The 18,620-nt window shown below is 32.6% G+C and overlaps 1 protein-coding gene across 1 annotated transcript in view; it reads left to right on the top strand.

Annotated features, from left to right (window-relative positions):
* Nucleotides 1-18,620, top strand: part of LOC108904924 (metabotropic glutamate receptor 4-like) — a 311,527-nt gene that overhangs the window by 113,533 nt on the left and 179,374 nt on the right. The window lies entirely within an intron of this gene.

Genomic DNA, 18,620 nt, shown 5'->3' with positions numbered 1-18,620 from the left:
CACTCTAAATCAATCAAAGAGTCTACGTTATTGGCTAGTCGAAGCATGGTTACCAGAGGGGATTGGGTGGTGGTAAATGCTATTGGCACCCTAAACTTTAATGAACACCTATTTTGTCGCGAAGGTACATTAAATGGTACAAGAGCTAAAATAGTTTGTGTATCAATTAGGTTATTCAAAACTTTACATAAAAACATAAGTATAGCTATTTCACGCCTTATGCTCAAAGATGTAACATTTAATTCAGTTCTTAGATGTGCTGATCTAACATATTGATAATTAGGTCTTGTATGGTATTTTTTGTAATATAGATATCTAAGAAATTTATTCTGTATTTTTTCTATGGTGTTCAAATATATTTGAGGTTGTGAGTGCCAGATGATGGACGCAAACTCAAGTTTAGTCGTTACAAATGCATAATACAAAGTGGTAACTGTTTTAATGTTTACAAAAGCAGATATTTGTCTTATAATAAACCCTAACATACGATTATCTGATGCTGAAATATTTTCTTATGTTCAGAAAAAGAGAAATATGAATCATACGTAACCCCTAAATCTTTGACGCTATTCGTCCTCCTTAAATATGCATTGCTCATCCTCTAGTCATACACAACGGGATCCCTCTTTCGGGTGATTGTTATTACTGAACATTTTTTTATATTAAATTTTAATTTATTATCACAACTCCACTTGTAAATGCTATCAATGTCCCTCTGAAGCTCCATACAATCATTATCCGATTCAATTTTTTTGAAGATTTTAAAATCGTAAAATAGTAAACATTGTGAAAAATTCACCACCGACGGCAGGTCATTGATAAATAATATAAATAACAAGGGGCCCAAGTTTGATCCTTGTGGAACTCCAGAATTAGCAAAATATTTCCCAGAAGTATTCCCATTATGCCTAACCACGAAACACCTTTTCTGCAAATAACTTCTCACTAACAACATTAATTTTGTAGACAATCCGAATTTATTTAACTTTTGCAATAATACGCTGTGATCGACTTTATCGAAAGCTTTACTAAAGTCTGTACATACAGTATCAAGCTGACTATTTTCCACAATGACTCATAGCCGTAATTAGTAAATACAAACAAATTAGTATTAATAGATTTTTTAGCTACAAAACCATGTTGCTCATCAACCAATCTTTTTTCAACATGCCTATATAAATGAATGTATATGATTTGTGCGAATAATTTAGCCGGAGCACACATTATTGAAATACCTCTATATAAGATAGCATCATTCATTGTCATTAGAATGTTTAATGTTTAGTAGTATTAAAGAACCAGCCATACCATGAAGAGTTTTTAAAAATATTGTTCATAATATACAGGGTGATTCAGAACTTATCAAAAAAAAAATTCTGGATACACAGGGGACCCTTACAAATACAATTTTGTAAAGAAAAAATCAAAAAGGGCAGTTCGAAAATGATATAAAAATACACTTCTGCACGGCACTGGAAACTGCTCCACTGTAAAAACTGACCTCGCACAATGCGACCGGCATGGCGGTGTGATAAAAACAGACAAAAACTTTCGCAAGGAAAGAAATATGTAAATAGAATTTTATCGCACCTATTTATATCGGCAAATTCAACTACTTTTGCCTTTATTAATTAATAAAATTAATTTGTGTTTTTAAATAATAAAATCATTTAACATACCCGATGTTACAACAATTGTTCAAAATTTTATCCACCAATGTGTAAACACATTTGGTTCCGTTGTACTCAGTTTCTACGAACTAACACAAATGATGTCTTGTTTCACCATAACACAAATGCTTCACCATGAATTAAAACGATATCCATCAACTCCGAGTACACGCAAACCATTTTTGACACAATTTACCCATTTTTGGTACTAACTACTAAAAACACCACAGATAGCAAGTAAATATCGCAACGACGATTGCAAAATCCGAATTCAGTATTCGGAGTCGCTGAGGCCACGTGGCGAATGACGCTAGAGACTACAGCTGTCCAGCTATGTAGTGGTTGAATGTAATATAACTTCAATATTTTTTTCTCGGAAACTATAAGGATTTTACAAAAAATTTTTTTACGATATTGATTCCAATTCTCATGCTGCATCTATTGCCAATTTTTTTTGGATAAGTTGTGAATCACCCTGTATAATGGTTGATAAGTTATTGTTCAAGTTAAAGGTGCTTCTAATAGTTTTCAGTACAAATACAAAAGAATATGCACTTATTCATCCTATTTGTTATAATACTTTATATTCATAATATTTGTAGGCATTAACATTTTGACTTATTGTTGAGTGATTTCAGCACCATCTACTACCCCCATATATAATTGGTTTTTAGGACAAAACACCAAATTTGTAATAGTATTAAATGTTAAATAGAAAAAATTATTCTATACTTTTTACAACTGAGTAAACAGTAAAAAATTATCGTACGTCTGGCCTAAATTGGATTTTATAGATTTTTTCCTGGATGGAATAATTTCACTTCATTAGAATTCAGTCTTCGTAATATTAATAGCCTATTTGCAATAAGCCATATAAAATATAAATTTGTTTTGCTAAAGCTTTTATATGGAATTTTTAAATGAAATTTTTGAGAAGTCGATGTATAAAAGAGTGAATTAATCTTATACAAAAAACTTAGTTGCCTAACTGCCTTTTTAAAAAGTTCTGAAGTATTTTAATCATGTTTGAGAAAAACCGGATTTCAATATTTTTAGATCTCTCTTTATATCTAGAATTTAAATGAAATTGTAGATCTTATTGTGTATCCTGTACTGTAATTGAACTTAAACATTTCTATCAAATCCGAAAGTTGATAAAGTGCAACTACCAAAATAAATGGAATCATATTTCAGAAGCGTGTAGAAACGGATTGTTTTTCTTCTTTTTCCAGACAGTGACACTATTTACTTAAAGGAAAAAGAAAAGGAAAAAGTATTTATAACATATTCTTTTAGTAATGATACAAATTTTCTGTGATATGCAAAGGATACATCATTAGATGAAGATGCTGCAGTACCGGACCCCTCCAAAAAAAGAGAAGAAAATAAGTATCAGTTCACGGAACTTGCGAAATCATAGGTCATTTTTTCTTTCATTTACGTGCTTTCATTATATGTACACATTCAGAATTTTTCTAAATTTATGTTATAACTTCACGTTCAAGTTATTCTTTGGGTCATTTTCTCTACTAGATCTTGAAATTCTCAAAAAAAATTTTTATTGGAGGTACTATTTTAAAAAGAGTTGCACCATCACAAGTCCAGGAAAATAGACTTCAATGTTGATTTTTTTAAATCTGTACCCCTTCGTTATTCATCAGGTAATTTATATTATCCACAACAATGACTTTTTTAAATTTTGTTATTCCACTGATTTTAAAATTGATTAAAAACATATTATTATTTTTTTATTTTATTTAATCCGATATTTCTACTACATTGAAAAAAAATATGTTAACCTATTGCGCATTAATTAAAAAAAAATGCGCAAAACTAATCACAATAATGAAAAGTCAAACGTGACACTTTTTCGTTTTGTTTATCTTCATTCTATGGAGACATAATAATATATCAAACAGTTACTACTTACTTTTGAAATATATTGATCATCGCTCAACAAAATAAATGCCATTTTAGATAATAAGGAAAAATTCCTTCTGAAAAAGACAGATTTATCAAATAAGTAGTATAAACTTAAATTATTTTTTATAGTAAACAAGGGTACCTCATCGGGTCAGGTACATTTTAGGACTTTAAAAATATTGTATTATAATTAAATTAGGCACTTCGTTCTGTACAGACCTGATTTGTTACAGGAACTTGTAATGTTACCTTTAATTAGACCTCTTTTATGCACGCGTTTTTCTCCTCTCAACGCGGAGTTGACAAAAACGCCGCGTTTCAAGATACCCTGAATAGAGTTACTACGTTTATGCATTTTACGCTCGTTTATTTGCTCTCGCGTTTTCAATTCTGTCGCGATGGCTTTACAGAACGCTTGGCGACACGTGTTCCGAAAAAGCACGACAGTATATCGGCGTTTTTATGCAAAGCGCTCTTTGTCGCAAGTCCAGTGGCTCTGTCTGTTAAGAATAGTTTTAGCACAGTTTGTTTTAGTTTTAGTTTAGCTATTGATCAAGCGGGACATGGATGCAATGGACGCAATTGAATTCTATTTCTATTAATTGGATGTACTGCCCATCGCCTCTTACGTTTTCTATTACATATTTTTTTATAGCACAAATACAATATACACGGATCCATTTTCATGTACTTCACTGACTACTGTGTGGCATGAAACTGGCGACAACTGATAGAATACGCGTGCATAAAATGGAGCAGAAATATGCCGCGTTTTTCTCAATTTCGCGTTGAGAGGAGAAAAACGCGTGCATAAAAGAGGTCTAAAGGTGCATCTTTAAAATGAAAATTGAACAACGAAGAAACCGTCATCTTCAACTTTTTCGTCGTGTAAAATGGTAGGATTTTTCCATTGCGTCGCTTGGTCAACCTATTTAAAACATTCCAGGATGTTTGTTAGGGTTATTTTTACAAACACTACTTATACGTCATTAAATTTCTCACAAAAGTTATTTAGATCTGCATAAGGCCTGTAACAATTTATAATTATATTATTGTTAGTATAATTGTTCCAAACAATACCACAAATGCCAAATCCGCCTTTTTTTAATGATGACCTACAATAATAACTACAAAGATTATAATTGTCTATGAAAATATCATTAATAACATTAGATTTCTTATTAATGTCCGTCAATCATAAAAAATGTAAGCTACTATAGTCTTTTATATCAATTTGTAATTCGTTTGGGGTAAATCAGGAGGAGACGGCGAATAAAATTTAAAACGCTTATAAGTTTTTTACTTATTTGTATTTAGCAAAAGAAAAATCGATTTTGCAGCGTAAACTCTATTAGGAATGTTCAACATTATCTAAAAACTTACAAATAAAATAAAAAAAAAAAATAAATTATATTTTTCAGTATTTCACCATCTCAACCGACTCTATGGGGTGATATGGTGAGATCAATAAGGGTGAAATGTTCAATATAATATTCACCTTTTAAACCAGTTTTTTCTTTCTGTTCTTTCCACACATATCGCAAATGTCTTCATACATAGTGCAATCCTCATGTAGCCTTAAATTACACGTTACACATTTAATCCAATACACCTTTTTCTTGATTAGATGATAAGCTTCTCCACAGCAATCCTCTTCAGAATCAACGTCTTCGTCGTCGAATTGGATTTCTACTGATGATTCAGAGTCCGTCTCTTCGACATTTTTTGTCAGCTTTGGTTCCTTCGTCTTTGGTTTTTTTATTACACATTTCGTTTTTCGTGTCAATTTCTTTTCTTTTTCCTGGATCCATTGTTTCATAGATGAAAATAGTCTCGGGAGTGTTTAGCACGCATTGTTTACTGAAATGAAACATGATGATACTTGGCTTTCACCATCTCTCCCTTTTGCTATGGGAGAGATGGTGAACACCTGTACTAAGAAAATGTTGCTTGTCACTGATACTTTTTAGGTTATACAAGGCTCTTATACGTAGAACGACAAAGTAAAGCTAAATTAGTTCCGTGAAACTTATTTATTATATCAGTTCAAACAGCGACAAGTATTTAGTCGTTAAAAAATAAATGGGTAGGGCAATACTCACTTTGAAGATAAATGCCACAGTAAGCACTCGCCAACAGAGTTATATACCGCGCTAGACTAATAATATACAATATCTTTATAGCGCAAGATGAGACATTTATGACAAGATGCCGAAATTCACCATCCTCACCCGGTTCACCATCTTCCCCTGATTTGCCCTATCTTATGAGAATTAATACCATGGATCCATTATTTGATTATCTCGAAAACCGCTTTTCTAAAATCAGTTTTAAAAACTTTTACCTTAAAAGACGATTCGATTGAGGTAAAAATTAAAAAAAATTGAGGTGAAATAGTTTACCTACCTAAAACTTCCCCTTGCTCAATATGGAGGGATTAAATAATATTCCGTAAATCAATATTGAATTATCCCAGGTCAAAATTTAAAGTATACATTTGCTCATCGTGTAATATGCACCACACTTTTGATAGGGAAGCTCTAGCCAATTATCGAACGATTTGCCCACTTATACTGGGATTTTCATTTGTATTGATTTGAAAACGTTTTGAAATTGAATTGAAACCTGATTATGTAAAAATTACTATTAATCATCAAAAACAAATTAACATTTTGGAATAAATCGTACGGGGTGGATTACTTTGTACATAAAATATAAAGTAATCCTATCCGTATCCTTTTAGGTGTGGTCGATTTAACTCTCAACCTCAACACCGCCATTTTAATATTCTAAATTGCACCATATCCTTTGTAAAACGATAGATTAAAGAGTTTAAATTAATTCCCACAAATATGCAAGAGATTAAATTGTGTCACATAGTTTCTCAGTTTCTTGAGTAATAAAAAATATTAGATCATTATAAATTTATATCTTTTACTATCAATCAACCCTTTAAATCTAAATTTCTCATATCAGGTATTATATAATTTTCATAAATTTTATTGTTATTAGTTTATTTGCTTCCACAATGATCTAGCGACTTATGAAGTTATGAGAACAGTAGCTTTCTTTCTCGTAATGTCTACTAACTTGCATGTAAGACATTTACCTTAATTTGGCATCATTAACTTAATTTATGAAACAATATAACATACTAAAGGAGCTTTTGTGAATTATGGGGTGCTGTGTGCAGTATACATATATGTAAAATCAATTAGGATGTTTACCGCAAATCGTACTTTAGTACATATGAATGTGTGTGTTGATGAATGATGACTAATGAGATACATGTATATGAGAGCGGTTTCAAATGAGTATATATCCTGTTTACGTTTGATATAGAAGTTCAATATTTATTTCGGATGTAATCGGACTTGAACCATTGACATGAATGATATAGGAATGTGATGCAAATGTGTAATGTCAATTTTGAAAAGATATGACAAAATGTGGTAATTTGCCATTAAAAATATAGCTCAAACGTTTCAATTAATAAAAGCTGTTTTTGAAATACGATTTACGACTTATGGTACAACTATGGACAATAAATACTTTCCGACCTAAACTGGTTTAGTATCCTTTTGTAATAGTCATCCTACCTTTACGTTATTTAAATTTAGGGATTTGTCTCAGTTAGTAACCGTAACTTAGGATACTTTGATGAATTTTAAAATTTAATGGCGATTATCTCCATGAACCTTTCACTAAGTTCAATGAAAAAAATCGGTGTACATCAGTTTTATTACCTACATCTATTTAGTAAAATTGAGCAAAAAAAATTAATAATTTTTAAGAAGAAAATATAAAAGTGATGTGATCAAGGATATTAATATTGGGGATACTGGACCAGCCTTTTGTACGGAATTTTATTGAAGCCCCATTAAAATGAACACTCAAATTTATAAAAAAAAATCCAGGGCTTATACTACAGGGTACTACAAGCAAATGTATATAGCAGAGAAATACTGATCAAATGAAAACATAATTTTAATTCAAAAATGTATTTAAATGAATAAAAAATACTCTTACATTGATAAGTCCAAGAATAAGACATAGAAACACAAGATAGTTTTCAGTCATCAATATTTAAAAAGAGAGATGAAAATTTAATCTTCGAAAACTGGAAAGTTATTTTCAGTTTTATAGTACATATATATTTAAATCTGAGTCCAGATCCTCTGAAATATTGGCCTGGTTTTTGATCATAGGCACATCGTCAACGATTTTTAATTTTCTCTTATTTTTTTCCAATGAACTTTCCCCCATGACAACCATTGCTGAATCGGATTATATTTACACTAAACATATATTTTTGGTTTTTTTTTCTCGTTGTGAAGAGAAGTAGGACAAAATATATTGACTAACATTGAAAGTTCTTGCCAGGTGTTTGTTTATTGTCAAGATTTTGTTCAACGTCTGACATAGTAGCGATGAGTTAAGGCTTAGTTAAACAGGAGGCGGACTGTCCGCGCGAACCGAGCCGCCCCAACAGTCCTCCACGAACTTTGTGTAACATAAGATTGCATTATCCTGGTTAAATAAAAAACGGTCTACCTCAGCGGGCCAATCTTGTACGGAAGTGTGTTTTTTATATCATGTTCGTCATCCTGCCTATTTTTTTCATTTATTTCATGCACCCATTTTCTTTTTCGTCTTGCTTGACTCAAAGCAAACAGAAGAAGCAATTCTTCTTCGTCAGAGGAACTGCTGGACATGTGGAATTGAGAACAAAAAAAACACGAATTCAAGAAGGAATGTATTGGAGAAAACACTACACTCTTGACAAGGACTGTTTTCATACTTGTTCGCCTTGATTTGTCCGCATTCTGTCTGAATACCCTATTCCGCCTCCTGTTTGACCGATCCTTAATTATCTTCAATTTTCCTTGATATAGAGGGTAACAGATTAATATCGCCATCGTCACAGTCGTAATTGTTATCTGATTGACTATTTATTGCCTCCGCAGCCGACGACATACTGCATTCAGAAGCGATATAAAGTCGTTTCTTTTTCCTCTGTGGCCGACTTGAATACCCAAATTTTTGCTCTTTCAGCAAAGCAATTAGTACACATTGACCCCAATTGTGGCAATATTTTAAACACTTTTCCGGTAGATCGGAATTAATCTATCAAGATTCATCTAAATGACAACCATATATTATTAGTTTCTTCATTTGTTCACTAAACTCGTGCAAGTTTTGCATCCATCTTATTTAAAGTTTTCTTCAAATTTATCTTTGGGAATCGTGGACAATTGTGTATTTCCATATTAGAGCGTGTTAAAAAAACGTATACGCTGTCGAGAGAAAGGGCGATTTTTTTTGGATACTTGAGGATCATTGAGGAAGAGTGGGGAGATCTCGCCCTTAGAAAGCGGAGGGAGCTCTCTGTCTAACTCGTCTACACTGCGTACTTCCTCCATATTGTATGTGCTCTAAGACTACAACAGTGCAAAACGAAAAGCCTCTATCATGACCTTGGAATACCCAACGTCTACCGACTGACAGGTGTGTGAAGTATGGGACTAAACAGGTAAAATTAATATCATTGTCCACACACATGTTTAATATATCAGCATCTGTAGGTGATGACTGGTTATCACCTAATAAAGCCTTCCCGTTTGACGTGCCATAGAAGGTAACGTCATCCATCCATAAGCTTGTTGTACGATTGAAAAATATGGCTTATCACAATATGGAAGTCCTCGCAGACCATTCTCTTTCCACGAGTCATAAAGATGGAAAATCTTGAACACATTATTGGGGGGATAAGAGAGTGCCGTCAGCAGAACCACATATTATAATCCTTGTTTAGCTCTTCGAGTGGTTCATAACCTTCTCTGGATATTTTACGTCACGTCTATAAATTCCTCGTAACTAAATAATATGTCCGAATTTTGTGTTTTCCAAGTCATCGTAAAACGCTATTAAAGTTTCTTTTTATACTTCAGCGCTTGCTCGTTTTATATTGGTCATCGCCCAGAGGAATTTTTATGTCTATTGAGAAGCCTGTATATCCAGTCAACTTCAGAAACATCGTTCTTAAATTTTTCACTTTTCTATCTAATTGTAAGTAATGTTTTGCCATCATCCTTATGTCCATCAGATTCAACAGAAAATTTCATTCTGCACACTTGATTGCTCATCGAAAGATGACGAGTTTCTTTTCTTTAATGACAACTGGTGGTCCACCTAGTGTACTTCCATTTTTTCTTTATACTTGTTGTAGAAAGTATTCCAAACCAAGATCCCAAGTACTTGAGCACTGACAATTAATTTAATTTCATATTCACGGTGTGAATACTAAATAAAAAGGGTTTCTATTAGTTTCGTTCCTTAAACTTTTTTAAACATTTTAAGTCAGAAACATATGATTTAACATGACCTACTGCAAAATATATGTCATTATTTAGTTTTTTGTGAGTTCTGATTTTATATTTCATAAATATCAAATAATCACAAAAGAAAGAAAAAAGTTAACACAAAAACTACCTGCAGAAAGTTTGTAGACACAATAGGTGTCTCCCGCTATTTAAAGACACAAATGGCTTCTAATTGATTAACAAAATAAACTCATTTATCAGCAGCGGGTGACGTTTTAAACGATGTCGTTGGTTCTATGAAGGCTGATGAGCGACGTATAATTCTTTCGATATAGACTTCAATTTATAGTAATTAATCAATTCCCTTACTAAGTTTTCATACCGTGTCCAACTTTCCGGGGCGCTATCGAAAGAGATGTCTCAATTATGGCCCAGTTACAGGGAGAAATTAATCACTGCTCTTTATTTATTATGTGCTACTTTGCCAGCCATGAAATGAAATTGCCGACTTAAATTTGCAGCTCCAAAACAGGGCGACGGATGGTGTGAGGCATTATAAAAATGTTCACGTTGTTACAGAGACTGCAGACTCCTACAGAATTCGAAAATCAAGCATAAAAGGAAGGAGGGCAAAGAAAATCTTTAAAGTAATTTAATAGAAATTCTACGATAGGAAAGAAATTTAGAACAGCTGAACTTAAGGGTTCCAACAAAACATAATTGTGTTGCTTACAGGGCTGTTAAAAAGTTAGATCTTTTGTTTTTAGTGTGGGCATAACAAAGAGCCTCAAAAGTGCAGAAAAAATTATTTTTATAATGGCATAACGTGAAATAATTCTTTTATTTTAGGAATAGGAATGGTAAAACTAGACTTATGGGTAATTCCATAAATAGTGAGTCTTAACAAAATTAGAGATTTTTTTTAGTAATACGTAGAATGTAATAATAATATAATCAATATTTCCAATAATTGAAATCGTTGGAACTGCTTGGTGCTTAAAAACTAATAAAATCAAAATTGTTAAAACACTTATTGAGAACCCTCTCTGACTTCCATAATAACATTAAAAAACCTGATCAGTTGCGACCTTAAATGGCATATCGCCTGCTTCTTTGTCCCGCTTTCTGTAGTATGTAGAAAATTGCTAATTCGGCTTTAGAATCGTCAGTTCTACTTTAGCTTTAATTTTCTTTTTGTGAGGGGACAATGACGTGTCTATTAATAAATACAAATAAATATACCAAAAATTTAGTATATATTACTTAGCTTAACATTATTAGCTATAGAAAGCAAAACAAATTTATAGATTGGCAAACATTACTTATTCCAAACTTATTTTACAAATTTTACGTAAACACTAAGAGCACACGCATTCTTTTGCCGCTCGGTTACGTCTGTGATACTATAAAATAAATGGCGCAATGCACACATGCCTCCGGCGACGTTGCGGCAATGCGCGTTCGTCTAGCGTGCATTTTTCGCCGCCACTCTCCCCGGGAACGCAGAGGTGTTGCACACGCAAGTGCGGCTCTCATTATTGTTAATAGAACGGTACACACATGCGGTTTTTTGTCGCCGGAAAAATCGAAATGGCCGGCAATTTTGAGGATTTAGACATAGAATTGTTTATTGGTGCAGTGCAAAAGCATACTCAAATTTGGAATGCCGCATTGGAGGATTATCATGACAGAACTATAAAGAGAAATGCATGAGTTATTATTGAGCGTTAAACTTATTAGTCCACGGGCCCACGTACAAAGAAAAAAATGATTACCAGCAAGCTGTAACTTTGCGTGCAGCTTAAGTATATGATGTATCCAATAGCGTCTGTTTATCCTCCAAATATATTTTGTACACAAGAAAAGCAAAAATTGCACGTTTTTTGCGGACAGCAATCGAATTAACTCAAAAATGTAAGCCTTCTAGCACTATATCTCATGAGTTTGCTGATTGCCTTTAGTGGTCATCGATACATTATAATTTTGTCAACGGAAATGTCAGACTTTTGGATCAATCAAATCAATTAATTAAACGACTGATGAACTAAACTGATCCCGGCAATCAAAGAACTCGTACGTAGTTACCTGATATAATTTTCGCTGATAGAGCTACTGGTACCTATTTTTCAAAACTAATAAGGGCCGTTACAATTATTACCGGTTGACGTCAATATTCAATTTATTTATCAATATTTGATTTGAACAATACCACATGAAACACTCTGATGAAAGTCGCTTTTTAGAGACATTCAAATTCGTTAGCAATTTTATTTCTAGAAATACATTTGCGTAAAATTCAAATACTCGGGGTTGGGGTCCCACATGTTTTGAACGAAAACAATAAGAATCAACACTCTAGAATTGCAGCTGGTTTGCTCTATCTTCATCGACCAACACGTGGTCATAAGGAACGATTTCTTCGTTGCATTGTCACTGGTAATGGAAAAGGGTGTGTACACGTGAACTTGCGGAAACAATATAAAGAATAGTTATGTCTCAAAAAACAAGCAACTCCGCAGACAAGACCATAACTTCATCTAGATTCCTTATTACGAACACTTACCAAACAATCAAACCGTCAATGCAGAACTCTATGTCCAACAACTTCGTCGACACCACGCCTCTATTTGAAAAAAAAAACACTTAATCAACGAAACGGTGTTCTTTTGCAGCATGACAATGCGCGAACACATATCGCTAATATACATTCGTAAGTTGAGTTGAGAAGTTCTGTCCCACCAACCTCAGGTACGCCTTCTGATTTTCACCTCTTCTTCTCTTTCAAACTCTACGCGATGTTTCTTTTAACAACGACAGTGAGTTAAAAGCTTTTTTGGATGAGTTTTTCTAGTCAAAACCGAATGTTTTCTACAGAAGAGGCATCGAGAAATTTGTTGAACATTGAGAGGTCATAAATAACGATAGAGAATACATCACTGATTAAAACGGACATTACTTATTCCCAAACTCGATAGAGTCCTAGTCCTAGTAGACTAGGCGGTATCTGTTTTGATTTGGGTGAAACGTATATCCACGGAGATTTTTGGATTTTTGGCTTTCAAATATCACTAGGAATGAAAATTTTTCTATGCGCATAAAAAAAACGTGGACTTAACTTTTGGCGGCACAATATGTTAAAAAAATTCGAAAAATGTTATGTTTTTCTTCCTATTTAATTATTTATCTTTTCAAGAGTTGGTTTTAGTCGAAATCGAAGAGGAAAAAAATGTTTGTAATTAAATTTTACAAAATATGACTAGTTACAAATCGAATGAATCAAGATTATTATTGTAAAAATCGAAAAAATCGCCAAAAATTGGGTTAAAAAACATTATCTTTTAGGGAATTTTTTTGGGGTCTTTAAGTTGGGTATAGGACCTTCATACTTGGCTGAAGAAAAGTTCATGTTATGTAGAATCATCACACCAAATTTCATCAAATTCGGTTCGATAGATTTTGCATAATAATTTTGCAATCCAGATTTTGAAAAAAAAATTGCAAATTTTCAAAATTTTGCACAGCAAAAACCAAGGCCCTTAGATATTTGAAAATCTAATCACATATAGAAGGGCTCTCAAGCTTTCAAACGCTTTTTGAAAAATTCGAATCCCTCAATTAGGAGAGCTCTGGCGCTCATTTAAACATTGGTAGAATTTTTGTATTTATAAACAATTAGAATAACTTTGTGAATATTCAATCAAATCAAATTTTTTAAAGCTGGTTTTAAAAGTCATTGGAAAGACGCTTCTTTAAAAAAAACAAATCGGTTGGTCAATTAGTTACGTAGTTATAGCCGATCAAAGTTAACCGTCATACCTTTGGTATTCCGAGTTCTTACCAGGTCTAAGTTTGCAATACTTTTCTTCATTGGCAACCTACTTTAAAACAAATTTAAAGTTATTTATGCAAGCGGGAAATTCAGGAAAATCGTACGGGTGGTGGTGGTGGTAGCAGAGAGCGCGGCCGCTTCGGCCTGATCGAAAGTCAATTGGCGAGTTCAAAACCGCGACGCGCTTAAAAATTTTTTAATATCTCAGCTTCTAGAGGTCCGATTTTGATGATTTTTCTTTTAAATCGATGACTTGCAATTAAAAAAACCAATGAGCGTATTTTCAAATGCCTATCATTAATAATTATTGGTCTTTCAACAGTCCAATAATTATTTATCTTTAAACTTCCTTTAATTATCAACATTATTTTTTTATTGTATCAAAGGTAAGTGCATAAACTTATATACTGTTTATCAAGGATCAAAAACAAATTTATTTAAATATTCTAAAATTGTTTAAACAACAATTATTTTCAAAATATGTCGAAAATTAGTAATTAATTAATTAATTAATTAATTAATTAAAAAAAACATAAAACACACCACAGAAATGAGACAACCCCCAAATCCAAAAGCCAAAGGCTTGTGCGGAAGGGGGCTACACTTGAAAAAACGCGGACAAACACCCATTATCCATCGACATTGCCAGTGCCGACACCGGGGATCGAACCCGGACCAGAGTAGGAAGCCTAGCCGAGAAATGCTTGCCACCGCACTCTCGACCGACTACGCTACTGTGGCGATCATCATTTCTTTTGTGATTAAAGTATGATTCAAATATTATTTACTGTTTAGAAGTTAACTCATTATATTACAAAATTACAAAATTATAGTAGAAAAATTCGACCAATGTTTAAACAAGCGCCAGAGCTCTCCTAATTAACGGATTCGAATTTTTTTCGAAAAGCGTTTGAAAGCTTGAGAGCCCCTTTATATGTGAATAAATTTTGAAGTATCTAAGAGCCTTGGTTTTTGCTGTGCAAAATTTTGAAAATTTGTAATTTTTTTAAATCTGGATTGCAAAATTATTATGCAAAATCTATCGAACCGATTTTGATGAAATTTGGTGTGATGATTCTACATAACATGAACTTTTCTTCAGCCAAGTATGAAGGTCCTATACCCAATTTAAAGACCCCAAAAAAATTCCATAAAAAATGTTTTTTAACCAAATTTTTGGCGATTTTTTCGATTTTTACAATAATAATCATGATTCATTCGATTTGTAACTAGTCACATTTTATTAAAAATTTAAATACATTTATTTTTTTCCTCTTCCATTTTCGCCTAAAATTAACTCTTGAAGAGATACATAATTAAATAGGAAGAAAAACATGACATTTTTCGATTTTTTTTAACATATTGTGCCGTCAAAAGTTAAGCCCACGTTTTTTTTATGCGCATAGAAAAATTTTCATTTCTAGTGATATTTGAAAGCCAAAAAGCCAAACATCTCCGTGGATATACGATTCACCCAAACATGAAACAGATACCGTCTGGACTATGGAATGAACAAAACTATACTGCATTTTTTTGTGATGTCCTTGAACGAACAATGCGATTAGCACCGGATTGTATTTCCTTGATTTCATTTTATTTGTATTAAAACATTCACCGTTCTTATTGAAAAAACTAACCGCTACAAACATAAACGTTACAGTCTTATAATATTCCTAAAATGCATAATTTTAAATACTTTTTTCTTATACTCTTTATCCAAACAATTGAATTGCTGAGTATTAAAAGGCACTAACTCCAAAAATCTGCTATATTCAGTTAAACACGTGAAACGATACTTTTCGATATTTCCCATCGTGTGGTGAAGAAAAGAACTAACTCCCAATAAACTGTGCATTTAAAATTACAGTAGATTGATATGACTGAGTCGTGAAAGGAACTAAGTCCTGGAGTTAGTTCCTTTTACGACACAACTCACGAGAGCGTGTTGTCAGTAGAGTCCTATGGGAAAAATGTTCCGCGGCAACAAAAACAATATTTTGCTCGAGCCTCATTCATGGAGTTTAAATATCTTCAAAATGGCAACTTGGAAGCTGCAGGAGGCTTAGTAACTTTTCGTTTGAGGCAACCAGGGCTTAGACCAGTGTTAGTATTTGATACTTCGTCCAGTGCCCCGAAGTGCCTATAAATAAGCATAAAATCGATACTGTCAAGAAATTATTGAAATATATCTTAGAACGAAATGAACAGCATAAACTTTTTTATGAAGCTCATCTTACATGGCCTATAAATTTGGAAGAAGATAATATTTAGATAATTAGTTAAAATAATAATGTATTTTGTCATTAATAAACCTGTTCCGAAAGTAATAATAATTATTAAAGTTTATTTTTAATAATAGCAGTTAGGTTTTAAAGGGAACTACCTCCACTACTGTTTTTTAATATATATTTTAAAAACATAAAAGAATAGATTAAACATTATATGAAAATTATCCCACATATATTTGCTTTCAATCTATCACAATAACATTTTATTCTAAATTCAAGTCTAACTCTAGTTTAGTTTTTTGTAATTTCCCAAAATTTTGGTTTTTTGGAGTTAATTCCTTTTAACACACAGCAATTCAATTCAGAAACATATGAAACTCTTACAGACGCGCTTTATTTTAAAGGTTACTAAGTAACAACTACAAATCTTAAGGAGTTTTTTTATGACAACTTCGATGAGTTGAACTGTTAAATATATCTTTCACATTACACCAAAATGTTAAATGAAATCCAAACAGAAGCACGAAACTATTCCAATTGATTGTTAAATGCGCAGTTCCGATTATTTGATATTTGACCATAGCAGTCTGCATTCTTACTACCTGTATGTGAATGCCTATAGCAGTGATGATGACGTTAATGTAACCTACGGTCCATTATCATTAATTGAGTATACCCAGACTCATCCGCGGAAAACTTTCAACCTAGTTGACGTTTAAGCTAGTGACATTCATCTCACAATTAGTCATAATTGTTACAAACGTGGCTGGTGTAATTATCCGCGTTTGGTAAATTAAACTAACGTACTGCAATAGAGGAGCATCTGCGACAGCAGCTATATTAATAGTTTGTTTCGTGCACTTTTCATCGATATGTTTCATAAACATCCTATTTGTAATGACATTCTTAGAGCTACATTTTTTAATAAATTCAATACATGACTCCATGATTGCAAATTTTTGGCCCTTCTTAATTTTCAACGGACGGATGTAAATAATCATGGCAGAAACAGAATAATTTCAAATAGGAAGATATTTTCTGTATATACGAATTTATACTTAACCAGATCCTTCCATAAAAACTAAAGACATTTTAGATTTATAATTTTTGTTTACTCCTTAATGAATACGATTATATTTTAAATTTGATTAATTTGATGTTATATGTTTCACTTTTTATTCTCATTATTAGTTTCAACTCTTAGTCTTATTGCACGCATGTACTTTCAATTATTTGTACAGTATAACTGTACAGGCTAAGACAAGGACAATTATGGCAGCAATTAGTGAATGCAGTATTTCTCTTTATTACAAAAACCGTAATAAAAGTAATACGAACCAACTTATCATACAAGTTAAAAGTAATATATGTATTTGTTTTATATGATCAAGTGATAATGTCTACTTATCTTTCGAGTAAAGGAACATCTTGGGTAAGATAAGTGGTCTACCGTAATATCATACTGCTCCTCATTTTGCTGATACATATCGTAAGTTACATACTCTTACCGTTTACACTGAAACTAGTTATCTAGTTTTTCTTTGTTATGGATTTCTTTGACTGGATCTGAAGCAGCCTTATATTCTCTTAGTATAACATCTTTAGACTGTAACAATAATTTATTTGTTTGTTGAATTATTTTACAGGTTCTTTAATGACTCGTTTTCTATTTTTTCTTTATTAGCTATAACAATTATATTTGCTTCACTCCTAATTTTGTTGAAAAAGGTCATATATGCCACTTCTTTGCTACTCTGATTTTTTTTTCAATTTTTACATTAATCACTGAGTTTCTGCTGGTTATTTGTTTTAAGACTACGTTTTGTTACATTTATAATTAATTTTAAATTACATGAGGTTCTCAGACCATTTCAATTTGTATTTCCTTTGCAAATGGTATTTTTACAAATAAAAAGCCATTTCGATGTACTAGCTCAACTGTCCTCCAGAAGGAAATCAATTAGACCACTATCTTCCACATTAACAATAGTTTGGAATGAATGCAATTGGACACAACAAATTATATCACCAAAATGGAGGGTGTACTACAGGGATTGATGTAAAAAAAAATTGAATTGCCATCATTGCCATCTAAAGGTCCACAAACTGAACGTACCATTCCGATAAAAGATAATTGCAGGTGGGTAAACTACCAGTTGCGTGTTGCGTGTCACACAAAATTAAGGATCTAGTGGAAATTGCAAACACAATGTCAGAAAAAACCCTGGAGTTTTATAAAAAATATTAAAGGATTGATTTGATTTATAGCAAATGTCTACATGGAAGCCTTCGCAAAAAAATCCCAGAAGTATCAGCAACTGTAAAACCAAAGTCTTAGGTTAGGTATGTTGACTGTACATTTAACATCTGACATTTTGAATATAACAAAATACGAATATTTCCTGGCATTATTGAAATACGTACAGGCGTCTTAGACCATGGGCTTGGAAGAAATTTATACCTTCGTTCGTAGATATATTTGTTAAGAGGAATTCGGATAGTAGCATAGGGTGCAGTATTTTGGGAAATCAATCCGCGTGGATAGATATCTTGTCAACATTATTACAACCATCTGTCTCGAAAAGGTGTCGTTAATAGCTTAGAATCTTGAATAGGCCCTACTTGCGAATTGGAAGAATTGGACGAC

This window comes from Anoplophora glabripennis, unplaced genomic scaffold (genome assembly GCF_000390285.2).
Source record: "Anoplophora glabripennis isolate ALB-LARVAE unplaced genomic scaffold, Agla_2.0 scaffold194, whole genome shotgun sequence".
NCBI lineage: Eukaryota > Metazoa > Arthropoda > Insecta > Coleoptera > Cerambycidae > Anoplophora > Anoplophora glabripennis.
This window is presented reverse-complemented; position numbering and strand designations above follow the sequence as displayed.